This window comes from Pleurodeles waltl, chromosome 2_2 (genome assembly GCF_031143425.1).
Source record: "Pleurodeles waltl isolate 20211129_DDA chromosome 2_2, aPleWal1.hap1.20221129, whole genome shotgun sequence".
NCBI classification, from domain to species: domain Eukaryota; kingdom Metazoa; phylum Chordata; class Amphibia; order Caudata; family Salamandridae; genus Pleurodeles; species Pleurodeles waltl.
The window spans coordinates 888,196,539-888,211,019 of NC_090439.1; positions in this window are offsets into that span (position 1 = coordinate 888,196,539).

Here is a 14,481-nt window from a genome sequence, read left to right on the forward strand (position 1 = left end):
GGCCCTCCTGGGCTGCAGTACCAGGCCTGTGGGTGTCCTTCTGCCCACCTGGGATGTGGCTTGCGGGGCCCTCCTGGGCTGCAGTACCGGGCCTGTGGGTGTCCTCCTGCACACCTGGGATGGGGCTGGTGGGGCCCTCCTGGTCAGCTGGCCTGCTGCCGGACTTGTCGGGCGTGCTGCCCTTCCCACCCTTCCCTGTTCGCCTGTTGCCCTTTCCCACCTTTGGCGGTGTGCCAGGTGGCACCCGACTTCCTGCCGGAGCCAATGTAGGGATTTTTGTCCCTGGTGTCTTTGGTCTCTCGTGCCGGGCACTGGCAATCTTCGGATGCTTTTCTGGGGGTGGGCTGGCCGTGCCTTGGCTCCTAGCTTAACTGGCTGCCCTTGAGGGTGGGGGACTCCACAGTCCATGGCAAACAGTCTTTACAGGTCCCGGTTTTGTGGTGGCTGAGGTGCTGATTGGAGTCTTATGAGATGGACGGGGTGGGGGAGTTGTTGGAAAGAGGTCAAGTTTGGAAAAGAAAAGCAATTTGGAACGAGAGGGATGGGTAGGTGTAGTGGGTATGGGAGTGGAGGAAGAGGATGTGGTTGTAGGAGTGTGAAGTCTGGTGTCTTTGGGTGCAGGTGCTTGGGCTGGAGGCTGTCGTGAGGTGGATGGCTGTTGGGTGGGTGGCTGCCTGCGTTTGTGTAGTTTGGAAGAGGGGGTGACAGACACACTGGGAGAGGACACAGGGGACATGTAAATGGTAGTGGGGGTGGTGACTGCACGTGTGCAGAGTGTTCTGGTGGGTGTGCTGGTGATGGACGTAGTGGCTGAAGATGTTGTGCATGCAAGTGTGAGTGGAGACGTCACAGGGAGGGAGGAGGGAGACGAGAAGGAGGGGGACACAGTGGAGGCAGTGGCTGTTGGTATGTCTGCATGTGGATGTTGCTTGTGTGAATGCTTGTGTGATGTGTGGTGCTTATGTCTGGATGAGCTTCCCTTGGGTGTTGAGGTGTGTGCAGGCTTGTCTCATGGTGTGTCTGGGATAGGCAGAGGTACAGGGGATTGGGTCTGGGTGGAGGTAGTTGGAGGGGGGAGGCTAGAGACAGGGACAATGGCTGCCGTCAGTGCTGAGGCCAGAGCATTGAACGATCGCTGATGGGCAGCCTGACCAGAATGAATGCCCTCCAGGTATGCATTACTCTGGTGCACCTCCCTTTCTACACCCTGGATGGCATTCAAAAGGGTAGACTGCCCAACAATGATGGTCCTCAGGAGGTCAATGACCTCCTCACTGAGGGCAGCAGGGGTGACAGGGGCAGGGCCTGAGGTGCCTGGGGCGAAGGAGATGCCCACCTTCCTGGGTGAGCGGGCACGGGGCAAACGCTGAGGGGCTGCTGGGAGGGCGGTGCTGGTGCGCTGGGTGGCGGCTGTACCTGTTGTTGCGGGGGGCACGGATGTTGCCGCCACCACAAGGGAGCTCCCTTCAGAGGACGAGTCGCTGTCACTGACATCAGCACGAGTCCCCGCTGTGGAGCTCCCCTCGCCCTCTGTCCCACTGCTGTATTCGGACTCCGTTGCATGGCCCTCCAGGGCCATGTGGGATGCAGCTCCCTCCTGCTCCGACGCCACTTCTCCTCCGCCTGATGATCCTAATGCACACACGAACAGGAAGGCCACAAAAAAGGGGGGGGGAGAAATAAAGACATGTTGAGTGCATGCATTGGCGACACCGTTGGCGGAGAGGACAGATACAGAAGCCCCCTGCACTACGCCGCGCACTTGGGGTCCACTACGCAATCCGTGGGACATGGCCTACAAACCTATGGACGACAACTGCACACATAGATGACACAGGGCCATGGATACCTGTACTTGGCACCCTACAGAGGTGGGGGGCGGGGGCACAGGGCCATGCCTTACGGAGGGGCCTAGCCTACAGAAATCGCCCTGGCCTAGGGATACCCACAACCCTCCTCCCCCACCCAGACACCTCCACTGCGCGCAAAGTCAGCAGAATGTATTTGTACTCACGCCCTTGTGTCTGCTGTGATGTCCTCACTCGCCCATCCAAATCGGGGTAGGCCACCGCCAGGATCCGGGACATCAGGGAGGTCAAATGTCGACTGGCACCCCTCCTACGTTGGGAGGCCATCCCCAGCTGAGCCTCCGCCGTCTTCCTGCTCCAGCGTCGGATGTCCTCCCACCTCTTCCGGCAGTGGGTGCCCTGTCTGTTGTGGACCCCCAGGGTCCGGACGTCCTTGGCGATGGCACGCCAAATAGCGACTTTCTGGTGGGCGCTGACCTATGTGACATGTACAGATAGAGAAAAATTGTCATCACCTTCTGCATGCTCGATGTGAGTGGCCCCCCATCCCTACCCTTGCCATGTGGCACATGCTCTCATCTGTCGTTTGATGCATGCCTCTATCGCTCCCCTCCCCACCATCTTTCATCCACCCCACTCAACCCAGGCATTGCCCACTAAGCATGGTCCCTGTGTACTTACCTTTTGGTCTGGAGGACCGTAGAGTAGCGCATACTGGGGGAGGACCCCATCCACAAGTTTCTCCAACTCTTCCGCAGTGAAGGCAGGGGCCCTTTCCCCAGTCGCTTGAGCCATTGTCTCTTCCAGACCAAGGTCACAGCAGCACTTGCAGTGTAGGTCCTCTCCTGTGGAAGATCAGGTATCAAGTGATTAAGCAGATAGAAAATGGCGGTCACGCCCGCGGCTGTGCGTACCGCGGCGCTGTGTACCGCGACCGCCGGCACACATCATCATTGGCTCCTGAAACCCATAGGGTTCAATGTTAACCAATGCGGCTTTGCGCCGCGGTCTTCGACCGCCTACCGCCACGGTGTGCCACGCCAGCGCATTGACCTCACATCCCACTGTCGCACTTCACAGGTCAGGCAGCCGCCATTTCAAGGGCCCACATGGCTTAATTTCTACTGCGTCACACATACCTAGGCCTTGCATCAACACTCATACAAACCTTTCAATGCATTGGGAATCGTGTTATGTGCAAGCTGTGGTTACGTACCTGTGGGTTGCTTGACTCTGTGCTCGCTGTTGTCCTTCATAGGCACCGTCCGCTGGGACATGCGAGGAGATGGAGGAATCTTCCCGTGTACAGACCGCTGGTGGACCTGTCGACAATGGAGGAACGACATGTCATACTGACATACAGGCTTGACCGAGCCACTATACAGGAACTGTGTGCCCAGCTGGAGCCCGACCTGATGTCACCCATCCGCCAACCCACAGGGATCCCCCCGCTAGTGCAGGTGCTGTCAGTACTCCATTTCTTAGCAAGTGGGTCTTTTCAAACAACAGTGGCCATATCATCAGGGATGTCCCAGCCCAAGTTTTCCAAGGTGTTGTCCAGAGTGTTGTCTGCCCTGCTCAAACACATGAGGAGCTACATCATTTTCCCTGAGGTGGGGGATTTGGTTACAGTGAAAGGAGACTTCTATGCCCTTGGACATATTCCCAACATCATTGGTGCCATTGATGGGACATATGTTGCTTTGGTCCCCCCCAGCAGGAGTGAACAGGTGTACAGGAACAGGAAGAGTTATCATTCCATGAATGTCCAGATGGTGTGTTTGGCTGACCAGTACATCTCCCATGTTAATGCCAAGTTCCCTGGGTCAGTGCATGACGCCTACATCCTGCGGAATAGCAGCATCCCGTATGTGATGGGTCAACTCCAGAGGCACCGGGTGTGGCTATTAGGGGACTCTGGTTACCCCAACCTGTCATGGCTATTGACCCCAGTGAGGAATCCCAGGACCAGGGCACAGGAACGGTACAATGAGGCCCATTGGCGGACTAGGAGGGTGATTGAGCGAACCTTCGGCCTCCTGAAGGCCAGGTTCAGGTGCCTCCATATGACTGGTGGATCCCTAATGTACTCACCAAAGAAGGTGTGCCAGATCATCGTGGCCTGCTGTATGCTTCACAACCTGGCTTTGCGACGCCAGGTGCCTTTTCTGCAGGAGGATGGTCCAGATGGTGGTGTTGTAGCAGCTGTGGAGCCTGTGGAGAGTGAAGAGGAGGAAGCTGAAGAGGACGACATAGAGAACAGGAACACAGTAATACAGCAGTATTTTCAATGACACACAGGTAAGAGTAGACACCGGCATATTACATTTACTTAAAGACTCCTACCTCTCTACTGTCTGACTTTTTCCCCCAGTGTATGGTAACTGTGTTGTGACTTTCCCTTCCGTTTTCAGAGATGTGGGCCCCACTGCGTGACATCTGCTTTGTTTCCCCATGGACTACAGCTGTGTGACAGCGGTTTGTTGGGATCACAATGTGTATGAACATTTTGGCACGGTCCTGTCTAATACATTTGTTCTAAATCACAGCCAGACTCCAGATTGTTTTGTGCAATAAGTGTGTTTATTCAAGTGCTCTAAATTGGATGGGTGGTTGCAAATCGGTGAGGGGTGATGGTGGAGGATTGTCCATGGCAGAGTCCAGACTATCAGTATCACAGGTGCATTGTCCAAATGCCTGTGGGAAGTGGAGCAGGGGCAGTTTAAGGTTGGACAGGGTGACAATGTGGGACAGTGGGATGACAATCAGGGCGGTATCCTTTGCTGGCGGGGGTCTTGACATCTTACTCTGTCTTCTTCCTGGATCTCAGGGCCCGCTTGCGGGGTGGTTCTCCTTCTGCAGGGGGTGGGGTTCTGGTGGCCTGTTGGTCTTGTGTCGGGGCCTCCTGTCCACTAGCGCCGGCGGAGGTGGTAGACAGTTCTTGGTCCATGCTAGTGTCAGGGGCCTTTTGAGATGCCACAGTGTCCCGCAATGTGGTGACTATCTCATTCAGGGCCACTACGATGGTACCCATGGCGGAACTGATGTTTCTTAGTTCCTCCCTGAACCCCATATACTGTTGCTCCTGCAGAAGCTGGATCTCCTGAAACCTGTTCAGGACCGTGGCCATCGTCTCCTGGGAGTGGTGGTATGCTCCCATGATGGAGGAGAGGGCCTCGTGGAGAGTGGGTTCCCTGGGCTGTCCCCCCCCCCCGTCGCACAGCAGCCCTCCCAGTTACCCTGTTTCCATGGGCCTCTGTCCCTGGACCGTGTGCCCACTTACACTGCCCCCAGGTCCCTGTTGTTGTTGGGGTGTTGGGTTAGCCTGGGTTCCCTGTAGTGGTGGGCACACCGCTGATTGACGTGTCCTGGGGACATAGATATGGGCCCGCTGGGTGGGTGCTGTGCTGGTGTTTCCAGAGGGGGGAAGGTCTGCTGTGGCCTGTGGCTGTGTGAGGGGAACCGACTGTCCCGAGGTCCCCGATGGACCGGGCTGGTCATCTAGATCCAGGGAGACAGAGCTGCTGTCCTCACTGTGGGGCTCTTCTGGGGGTGGAGTGGACATTTGTGGACCCTCCTGCGCGGTGACCTGGCGTTCGGGTCGTGCAGGGGTATAAAAGTATGGTTATTGCTTCTGTGTGTGCCATAGCGTGCAATGGGTGGGTGCCCATGTACCCCAGTGCTGGCATTCCTTTGTGGGGGCTGTTGTGACGGTGGTTTGGGGGGGGGGTTTGGGGGGGGTTGTATGTGTATGTGCAGTGGGCATGCTTAGGTGATGGGTGTCCATGCTTTGTGGACGCATGCAGGGCTAGGTGTTGGGATGGGTGGGTTGTGATGGTGAGACATTTGCAAGGAGTAGGTGTGATGGGGGTGGGGGTGAGGGTGGGGGTATGAGTTGGCATGCAGGTGGGGTGGGGGGATGAAGTAGTGAAGATGAGACTTACCAGAGTCCATACCTCCAGCTACTCCTGTGAGGCCCTCAGGATGCAGGATGTTCAAGACCTGCTCCTCCCATGTTGTAAATTCTGGGGGAGGAGGTGGGGGTCCGCCGCCAGTCCGCTGCACCGCGATGTTGTGCCTGGATACCATGGAACGCACCTTCCCCCATAGGTCGTTCCACCTCTTCCTGATGTCGTCCCAATTTCTTGGATGCTGTCCCACTGCCTTGACCCTGTCCACTATTCTGCTCCATAGCTCCATCTTCCTGGCAATGGTGGTGTGCTGCACCTGTGCCCCGAACAGCTGTGGCTCTACTCGTACAATTTCCTCCACCATGACCCTGAGTTCATCATCAGAGAACCTGGGGTGTCTTTGCGGTGCCATAGGGTGGATTGTGTGGTGCTAAGTGTGGTGATGTGTATTGTTGTGTTGTGTGAAGTGCGTGCAATTATTGCTGGGTGACAGTGAATTGGGCGTCTGGGTGCTCGGATGTCTTTCCTCGGTGCGTGTTCACGAATCTCTAGGAGTGGAGGTTTGAGGGTGATGTGGGTGTGTATTTTATATTGTAATGGGTGTGTGCGAGTGGTGTGTGTATGTGTATCAGGTGTGTGTATTTTGAATTGACAATGTGGTGGTGTTTTGTACAAGTGTGTGTATTTTGAGCGCGGCGGTGTGTACCGCCAATGGAATACCGCGGTTGAAAGACCGCCGCGTGGATTCGTGTGTCGTGATAGTGTGGGCATATTTCTGTTGGCGTGACCGTGGAGGTTTGGTCATCGCCAGTTTCTCGCTGCCCTTTGGTGTGGCGGACTTTTGTGGATGTCTGTATTTTGGCGGTTTGCCTGTTGTGGGTCAGAATGACCGTGTCGGTTTGCCACGGCGGTGTTATAGCGGTCTTCTGAACGGCGGTAAGCGCCTTTTACCGCCAAGGTTGGAATGACCACCATAGTATTATTATCTCAGATTGATGAGAATGAGGACACTTTTCAGGAGTTCCATCAAGTATTCACTGGTAATCTAGGCTTGTTAAAAAATGTGGAACACAAAATAATTCTCAAGAATACAGTACCTTCAGTACATAAGGTTAGAAATGTTCTGAAGAAGCTGATGCTAGATTCTCTGAAAGAAGATTTGAAAATGCTTCTCAAGGCCGTTGTCATAAAAGAAATCAAGTCATCAAAATGGCTTGCTCCAATTGTTAGCATGTTAGATGTAGGCTTCACAGTACTAAACCCAACCCTGCATGGTTGAAGCCTCTTGGGTCGACACCAAATCAAATGTCACCAAATTGAATATTCGTGATGATTACATTAATATCAGATGGAAAATGCATCAGAAGAAGTTTAAAGAAAGATATGAGGTAAAATTTAATACCAAGTTATGTCAATGGAAAAGTGATCCGGTTTTTAGTATAGAAGCCTGGACATGTGATAAAGGAGATAAAGTGGAACTGATCTGTAAACTTTATACTAATGGTCAAAGTATGTTTCATGCTTATGCTAAATGCTGCGGTACATTTTATGCTTATGTGGATATGTTGGCCGAGAGGCCTACGTATATATACCACTTCATCGTATGAATCGCCCAATCCAGAGATGTTGAAACAATGGGCAAAAAATTCAGCATTAAGCTCTAGACATATGTTGGAAATATTAGTTAAATATGGGTGGTGAGAGAGGGAAGTGACATTACAAGAGATTAAGAAAATTTAAGATGAGGTCAATTTGAGTTCGGAGAAAGAGACTATTAAACAATTATTTGAGGCAATGAAAATACAATTGAAAAAATATAAGGATGATAACAAGATGAGATACCCACTTGGGTTTTATGTCAAGTATGCTATAATTGCAAGAAATGTGTTAGGAATTTAAGTTTTGATTTAGAGATAGATTGGTTTATATGGAAGACAAATGGTCTGGGCAGCAGCCAGATTTGAGTTAATGTTATTCTTACACAGTACTAGAATCTATATGTATTTCCTTTAAGATTTATTACCTTTAATGTCTGAACAAGAATCATGTTACTTGTCCTATCTCACTAAAATGTTGTTTTGGAAAGTTTGAGAGAAGCAATTTGGGTAGCAGCAAGACGCTAGTTAATGAAATGTACGTTGCATTAAGATTTGATATATTACGTCAGTATTATAGCAGATTGCTGTTCTTCTTTAATAAAGCGATTCGTTTTTTTTCTTTGTAAAACTATTTTTCATCATTGATCATTTTGGTGGAACATCGATACAATGTTGACACTATTGTATCTCTACGCAGTTGTCCCATTTCTATATGCATGCTTAGCCTATACTTAAGTTACTGTGATTGGAGGGCAGGTGCACGTGATCAAGGCTGGGGTTTTCAGCCGAAATGCATTGAGTTTAGTGAATAAACTCTCCACTCTCTTACTACTTTGATGTCCTGAGTGTGCGTTTTTACTGTACTTTGTTATGGACTGATTAACCAGTCTGCTCTGCGGTTAATGCACTACCCCTCACAGGCCGTTTGAACCCAGAAGAAGTGCCTTTGTGGTTGATTTGTATTGAGGGTTCAATTCTTGGCCGGCGGCTTCAGAAGTGTTCGAAACAACAGCGGACGGAAGATGCTACATTAACACTGCTCACAATCTCTTGAACATGGACAGATAGAGTGAGAGATCGATCGTAACTGTGGAGCTGTGAGGAACGCGTCTGGTTCTAAAGTTTTGGACTACTGCACTTGGCACACCCCACTGCAGCTGCCTAATTCCGAGGTATGCTAACCAGGTCCCCAGTGTCCCTTACCTAAAACAAGACACCTGGTCACTTGATCCCCAAGTGACCAGGCCCTTCAGCCTCCTGTATGTCCCCAGTACATGGTACCCCCTCCTTGTGCCCCTCTCAGGGGTCCAGCACCAACTTTATGTAGACTGCCATTGCAGGCTGCGTGACAGTGTGCTCCCAAAATTGAAAACACGAATTGGCATACACTTGTGTGCCATGTCCCCTAAAACGCTGCTTTTAACATCTTTAAGTCACCCCTACAGCAGGCCTTCAGTCCCAAGGCAGGGTGCATTATATTACAAGGGAGGGCATATATGTATGAGTAAATATGCCCCTACTATTTCTTACTCGATTCTTAGATATAGTTAGTGTACAGAAAAGCCATTTTAAATACATGTGCTGGACACTGGTCACTATGAGTTTCCCAGCTACATGATGGCTTCTCTGAATCTAGGGATGTGTGGTATCGAACATCCTGTATAAAGAAACCCACCCTGATGCAAATAACATCTATGTATACCTCTTTTCCTGCTGAGCAGGGGCAAGACTGATTTGCATATGGCTGGGTCCAAACTGAGGTGGCATGGTTGTAAAAAAAAATGATGTATTGGCACAAGAGACCAAACGATTGCCAGTGGCTAAGATTAATTCAAGCATTTCATCCATCACTTTGTTGTTTTTGCATAGGCCCAGTGCGCAGTAAGATATGCCTGGGGAGGGTGGGAGCAGATGTGGTGGTCCGCTGCAGAGTGAGAACTGGACTGAGGCTGGGGAGAACACTAATGTGAGTATGGAACAGGGTTACATTATGTTAATAGGAAAGGGACACACTTACTCTAAAAGTGTTTAGCACACAGTCTACATACATTTGGAGTGTATTGCAAAAGGTCTGCTCTCTTAGGGGGGGGCATGAAGAAATGCTGCTGACCCAGTCCTTGACTACTTAAGACGTGAAACGTGTCAACATTAAGAACTGCAACTCTCTGTTTAGTTTTCATAGTTGGTGCAGCAAGACAATAATAAAATACATTCTTAGTCTACCATAGGCAATTTTAATTGTAGGGCTCTTTCTAACAGCATTGCAAATGCACATACTATTGAGTGCACTGGATTCCGTTCAAATAGTCCCATACCTCTTGAGCTGAATCATGTGAGTTACAAAAATATTTATTTCACTCCAGACACCAAAGAGCTTCCTTTGGAGCCCACTGCAATAATAAAGCTTTATTGTTTGGGATGAAGTGGTGGCCTGAGAATGAAGCATTTCGCCTTGTGTCGGTGAAGGCCTCATATCCTTTTACTCAAGAAATGTCTTTGGTTAATACTATGTACTGAACACTTGGACAAACTGGACCTACTTTATAAATCTGGAGTCTACCTTTTGCTTCATTCTTGTCAAATTAGGAGGGTAGATGTCAGTCTCCTTAGCCTCTATCTTGATTTCTTTCCCGACCTGTCAGTTTGGCTGGACTGTTTTATTGGAGCAGCAAGACTCATTTGCATGTGGGTGGGTCCAAATTGAGGTGGCATGGTATTCAAAATAACGATGGGCAGGAATGGCACAGTGAGCAACTGCCAGCGGTCATGCTTATTGCAAGTATTCACCCCATCACCTTTTGTGCCTTTGTGCATTGGAGTTTGGTCAAGCGCTGCGTCAAGGGCAAATAAGCGGGCCATTAACAGGAAGGCAGCAACTACTGAGTACGAACAGTGGTCTTGAGTTCATCCCAGGTGAAGTTCAGGGCAGATTCCACATGTTTGTCCTGATGAAATCATATCTGTTGTTAAGAAAGGAGGCTGTTTTCTTCTAAGGAAGGCAAGGTCCTGGACAAAAGGAAGACACGAAGATAGAGGCTAAGAAAAAATCTTGAGTTGCCTGTATCACATACTGCCTTTTAAGCTTTTTTGTGAAAATTGTGCTGACAAAAGCATAATTTTGCCACCATTTTCTAAAAATACTCCTCAAGTTGGTGGAACCCCAACACTGCTTAAAAGGCCAGCCTTATTTGGCACACCATGGCATTACTGGAATATGTAATGAATGTCCCTTAATAGTCTATGGATTTTCAAGAAAGCTATTTGAAAAACGTGTTGTAAAAATTGAATATCAGAGCCAAACTAAAAAAGGTTATTGGGGTAAATTGTTCCCCTAACTACTCTGGTGGCAGTCAGTATCACACTCATTGCTCCATCACTCAGTGATTTGTGAATACGTAAACCCCACCACTTTCAAAGATCATCAGTCAGCACTGCTTCCAGAGAATGGCAAGTCACAAAGTCACATAGCTTGGTAACTGTTTGTGTGGTTAACTAACCTGCAAAATTAATTTTTATTTTCACTATGTATTTAGAATCCATACCAAGTTCACTAATAAGTGTTCTATTCGATTGCTCCTCAGATATTCTTTTTGCAAATTTACATTCATTGTTCAACCATTCCTGTCCCTTGCTTCAACTTTCTTTTAAAAGTCTTTACACAGTTTTCAATGTAAGGTTCAACAGGAAACACAGTTGAATCATGCTAAGTCACAATATAGTTTGGATCTATATTATATGACAGGAGTGTCTATCTAAAATGTGTTCATATCAGCATCTGCCCGTCCATATGGGCAGAGTGCCATGCCCTCTCCCACCTTTTTACCCACAAGAAGTGTCTGTCAGGCTGAGCAAAGGTCCGCATGATAGACATTCTTTTTAGTCAGGTCCGGCAGCCAGAACCTGTACATGCACTAAATACGCAGGGCCTTGACTGCCTGAGCTGAACTTTGCAAGGCTGAGGATTTCACAGTTCTCTGGGTGTGACCTTCTCAGCCTGGCAGAAGTGCCTCTATGGCCTTCCCTTTGTGACAAGAGGGACCTTCACTGATTCTCTCTAACCAACCTGAGTGCTTCAGTTTTAAGGCCTGAAGTGCTAGGGGCTGAGTGTCTATCAGTGACACCTCGTCACAGAGTTGGGTCAGCAATCTCACTGACTCAATCCCACTCTGTGATCAGTGAGGAACTGCTGCTTCTTCTCATCGGCTGAACAAAGGTCAGCCTTTGAGATGAGGCAGCAGTCCCAACCTTCCTGGGACCTCCGAGGCTTCCCTCTCCAGGAGATGAAGCACAGGTTAGTTTTATTTTTTTGAATGTTTGGTGCATGTGTGCGTTTATGTATGAATTTTTGAGTGCTGCAAACGTGTGTGTGTGTGTGTGTGAATGCTTGAGTAGGAGTGTGTATGTGTGCTTGTGTGGCCTGTCTGCCCCCCTCCCTACTAAAATTCTTAGCTGCCACTGGTTCATACTGAATCAGAATTAAGGGGGTCATTATGACATCGGTAGTAAAAACCGCCTACCACCGCAGTGACTGCCGCCAAAAACCGCCACCGCGGCTACCATCCGTCCTCCATATTATGAGCACTGCTGGAATTCCACCACAAGAAGGGCAGAAATTCGGCAGTGTTCATGGTGGTGGACAGTGGTAAGGTGGGGCTGTTACCACCAGCACTGCCACGTCGCCAGTCATATTATGACAATTCATAGGGCCTGGTGGTGTTCTGCTGGCAGGGCGCTGCTGGCAGTAGCAGAGCCCCTTCCCGTTCCCTGCCAGAAGACCTCCTCGCTCAAGGTAAGTCGGGCTACTGACAGTGGAGTGGGGAGGAGGGTGGAGTGTGTTGTGTGTGTGTGTGTCTGAGTGTGTGCATGAATGTGTGAGTGTGTGTGTGAATGCATCTGTGTGTGTTGTGTTGTTTGCGTGGTTGTATGTGTGTGAGCGAATGCGTGTAGGAATGGTGAAGTGAGTGTGTGTCTGTATGTCAGTGTGATTGTTGTAAGAATGTGTGTGAGCATGTCTGGATGTGTACTTGTATGAATGCGTGTATGCCAGTGTGTGTGTATGCCATTGTGTGTATGAATGTGTGTATGCCAGTGGGAGTGATTGGATGTATGCGTGGTGCATGTCTGCTGGTGTGTGCGTGTATGTGAGGTGGGGGGTGTCTGAGGATCGGAGTGGGTGGGGGAGTGTTTGTGAGGATTGGATGGGGTGGGGTTGTGTGTTTGAGGATCGGAGGGAGTGGGGAGGTGTTTGGATGGAGGGGGTTGTCAGGTGAGTGTTGGGTGGTGTGGGAGCCACCTACCAGTGACAGGGAAGGAATTCTCTGTCACCGGTAGGACCTACCGCCATGGTTTTCGTGGCATTGCTAACGCCACAAAAACCATGGTGGCAGGCAGGCTCATAATGCCGCTGCCGGTACTGTGCTGATACACATCTCCAGCCCAGCGGCTCGTACCGCCATGGCAGTATGAGTGGAGAAGTGGTGGGTTAGCTTCAGCCAACCCGCTAATCTCATAATGTGGCGGTATGTACAGCCAGCCTGTTGGCGTTCATACCGCCACATTAACACTCACTGCCGGTGTCATAGTGACCCCCTACGTGTCTCAATTGTCTGGGGCTGCTATTTTTTCATTGAACATATAGGGATATAGGTGTTAGAAATTGGGTTGTTGATTGACTCGGGTGTGAGCCTGGTCAAGCCTTAACCACAATCCTAGTCATGGTAAGTTAAAAGCAAATCCCAAATTAATCTGTGCTCAACATTAAAACAATGAAAGTACCACACAAAAAGATCCCACATCAGATTAGAATAATAGAGCAGAATTTTAAATATAACAAAACCAAAACAACAAAAATCCAATCAGTAGAACTGGAGTTATGAATTTTTAAAGAATAAACTGCAATATAGCAGCTAAAAACAGAAAGCGCCAACCGCAGCTTGTCTGGTCACGCTAGACTGGGTCAAATTAAAAAATTCAAGCTGACCGTGGCTGCCGTCTCCTGCCACCTTGCTCACTGCTCCTGTCCTGTTCTGGTGTCGCTGCATTTACTGGGACACCAGAACAGGCTCCCCAGCAACTCTGGTGCTGCTTTCATTCTAAACCTAGCATGAAAGCAGCACCAGAATTGGTCACAGCATCTCAGACTTCCACTCTGATACAACCCTGGGTCCTGTGCAGTTTCTCCAGCCTGGCTGGGTCCACAGCTGAGCTAGAGAAACCTAAGTGTGCATGAGTGTTTGGCCACCGGCACTGGATTCCTCATCTCCCCTCCCACCTACCATACCTCAGCCCCGCCCCTCCCTTCACATGGTGGCTGAGCCAGCAGAAGAAAATTAAAACAATCTTGAAGTATTGTTTTATTTTTCTGCTGCTGGTTCTTAGCGGGGGGGGGCTCCTCCACCATTGTGGAGGAGCCTCCCCTGGGCCTGTCCCTCCTCCATTCCCACCACTGCAATTGGGACGAGGCCTAAAGTTACAAAGAAAAGCCACAAAGGACCTGGCCACATTTGCTGATTATGTTTAAGGTGATCATCATTGTAATCATCCTCATCAATGCGAATAAAGATGGTGTGCTCTAAGGTTATGACACAAATTAGTTAAAATGTTGACCTCCCTGAAAGGCCAGATAAGATGTGGACCCTACTTTGTTATCGGCACACCTCTATTCTCTATGAACAGTCCAGTTCATCCATTCTCTATAAACAGTCAACCGTAAGAGGTAATTTTACGTTTCCCACCACACTTGTCCCTTGTTCTGCTCCACACCTTTGCATAATAAAAGGGCCGACGTCACGCGCTAGTCGTTTGACAGCTCAGTGGCTGTAGCTTTGGAATTGATACAAATGTGACGTGTTGCAGAGGACGAGGAGACCCCATTTTTTGTACCACGTGTGCTAGCCCAGCGAGAGTTTGAAATAATGCGCAGCGGAAGATAAATATAACAAAGGAAGGACAGATTGAAAATGAGAATGAAAGGGAGGCTGTGAAAAAGATGAGGGTCCAGCGAAACAAGCCTTTTGACAGGAGGGTGCGGGGACTGAGAACTTAGCTCTGTGGCTATTTGCTTTTGTCTCGCCTAACAATCTGCACTGAAAAGAAATTATTTGCCCTAAAGGTAGCCTATTACTGTACTCAAGGTACTCACAGGGACAAATCGTTGCTTTTCTC